This window comes from Cryptomeria japonica, chromosome 9 (assembly GCF_030272615.1).
Source record: "Cryptomeria japonica chromosome 9, Sugi_1.0, whole genome shotgun sequence".
NCBI classification, from domain to species: Eukaryota; Viridiplantae; Streptophyta; class Pinopsida; order Cupressales; family Cupressaceae; genus Cryptomeria; species Cryptomeria japonica.
Genome location: NC_081413.1, coordinates 470160397 through 470163527, shown reverse-complemented (window position 1 = coordinate 470163527; position 3131 = coordinate 470160397).

The window sequence follows — 3131 nt, the reverse complement described above, 5'->3', positions numbered from 1 at the left end:
CATTCATAATCCACCTCTTAATAAAGATCATGATATCCCTTCCATCCTCTCCAGTGATCCAATTCAAAATCAAGAGCAAAGCACAAATTCCAATAATCCTCTTCCAAATCAAGATCAAAGTATCCATTTATATCCACCTCATAACCCTAATCCTCTTCAAGATCTCGCCACCCCTACCCAAGCTAGTCATGAAACCCTTAATTATCAAATGGGTTCCTCCACTTTTATTTGATTTGGTCTACTTCATGATCCTATTGTTCCTTCCATACCATATCCCCATCAAAATGGACTCACATCTTGTTTCAAAAATAACAAGTATCCCATTGCTAATTTTTTTTTGTCAAAACATGCATTATCAAGGCAAAGGGTTATGCCTACATGAGCAAAGTATAGAAGAACCCCTTCATATAAAAAAAATTTCAATTATCATGGCTTTGGCTACATAGCTCACTCACAAAACATTGGTGTCCCCTGCTAAATCCCACATTCCTCCATCTAAATCCAAGCATACATAGTCCCTATCCCACAAATACATTTTGGGTCCTTGTATCCCAAAATCAAAGTCTTCCTCCCTTCCATCCATCTTAGGACCCTACATCCCTCCATCCACTATCCATATGTCACCTAGCTCACAATCCAAGTACCCTGTCATAAATAAAGATTAGCAAAGGCACACATCCTTGAGAACCTTCCAACCACCTGTCTTCATCAACCCATCCAAAAGACCTCTATATCATTCTTATTCATCCTTGAATCCCATTCCCTTTGGAAGCAATTTGGATGCCAAGCATAAAATCCACAAGTCCAAAATTCCACATACATCCAAAGATCAACATATCCTATATAAAAGACATGTCAAATCAAAGAAAAATTTGATCCAAAATCAAAAAGCAGTATCCAAAAGGCCACAGAGGTCCATTAAGAAAAAAAGAAAAATCCAAAACTATGTGGATTTGAATGTCACTCATTTTAGATTAAATATTATTTATTTACTCTTGCTTTTAAAACTATGTTGAGATCAGAGTTGTTTGAGCTTCTAGCTATGTAATTATTCTTGTTTCACATAAGTTTTTTTTTGCCTTTAGCAAGATTTTTTCGTAAGAAAAATATGCTGCCCTATTCCGGCTAATCTTGGCTCATAATTGGCTTTCATTATTGTGGTGGCTTCTTATTTTATTATTGCTAGCAAGAGTATTTGACCGGGTGATTTCATATTAGTCATTCTCACTTGGCACTCATTTCCCCTTGTTGGCATCATTATTGTTCATTAGTGACTAGATCTATATTGGTGGTTGTGTGTTTATCTCCACCCACACAACTTCTGTATCTGGCATTATCGACCCCTCATCTATGTTCTACATTGCTCTATAATCTCACTATTTTGTGAATCAAATCTGTTGTATGGTGATTGTTGTTGTTGGCAATTTGAAATCCTGAGGGTGTATTCTCTTGTATTCAAGATAGCCTCTATCACACCAATCAAAGTGCCTCCACTCACCTACTCTATTTGAGCTTCCTTGGGCAACCAATACATCTATAATTGGTTTCTACGACAAGATTTTTTGGGTTTCCACATTTAAAATTTTATAAATTTCTATTGCACCTTCATTTTTCTCTATCATTATTATGGTCGACAGTTTTGTTTTTTGGAGGCACTCATTGATCTAGGGTGTTTCTGCTGGTCTGATTCAATTCATAGCTTGACAATTATTTGTTTCTATCAGTACAACATATATTTGGCGGATCCTTTTCAAGCAAATCTTTAATGTTTTGGTGATGGTTTTTGCAAAATAATATTTGTGCCAATCAGGGTTAATTGTTCACGAAGAAAGTGTTGGTAGGTTCATGGCCTGTGCTTTGTGTTTGAGATTTAGTCCCCTATTTCTCGTGTAGTTGGTCATTTTCTGTTTATATTCATTGGTACATATAGAGATTGAGTTTGTGTTCAATTTTTGGTTTGTAAAAACATGCCCAAAATATAGCTATACATTAAAATAACAACAATAAACAAGGCAAAATAGGGCACTAGTCAGAGATATGACTAAATAATGTAGCTTTTATTGAATAAAACAACATACAACCACATTGCATTCAATTGCACAACTTTATATTTATAGCTAAGCTTTAGAAACTTCTAGAGTTCTAAAGAATTCTAAAACTAGAAAGTTATTTTTCCTAGACAACTTCTAGCTATTTCTTGTTTCTCAAAATATCTCTCTGGAAAATTCTAGACAATCTTATACCTTAACATCATCCCTTAAAATGCTTTAGAATTGGCCATGCGGTTGGGAATTGTGGGCTTGAGAAGAAAAATCTTGTAGCTTCATGGTGGTTGGGGGCCTCTTACCTGCACTATATGGTTAAGAAATCTCTAGACTCTTCTAATGATTCGTTGGATGCTAGGGTTTCAATGGTTGGTACTGACTCCTTATTGGCGAAGAATGTTTCTTCGGGTGCCACTGAGGATGGCTTAGTGATTAAAAATGTTGGATTACAGAATGTTGTTGTCTCTTCTGCTGAAAAAAATTTGTTGTCTCTTACCCCGCCAACAACTTCACAGGGTGTTGTTACTTCTCCTGCCCCATCTGCTGATGGTGGCCATGTACTTGCGATGGTCGTATCTCCCTCTTCTCTCGCTCATTCCTCCAATCTGGATAGATTGGTGCTGGGCTCTTTGGATTGGTCTACGACGGCTGCTAGAGTTGAAGAGGGTTGGATTACTAAAAAGGGGAAACATTCAAAGACGTCCAAGCCTTCCTTCGAAATGACTCTTTGTTCCCACAAGGCTAGTTGTAAATCTTGAGGGCCCTCGTTGTGGGCTGCTTGGGCTGGTTTTTTTAGCCCTGTCTTAGGATGGGTTACCTGTTGTCTTTCGGGGCAGACTCTATTTTTTGGTTGTGGCTCTCTCCTCTTTGTTGAGAAGTCAAGTTCTATCCCTAGTTTGATTTTTATGGGTTACCTCTTGTCTTTTGGAGTAGTCCCTGTTTTTTTGGTTGTTCTATCTTGTTGGGCTTTCAATGCTATATCTATTTTATATTCTAATGTAAAAGATTGATGTAAAGGGTTTCAGGGGCCCTTCAAAACCTATTTTCCCTTAATCAAAAACATCATCTCTTAAAATTGGCTAAATA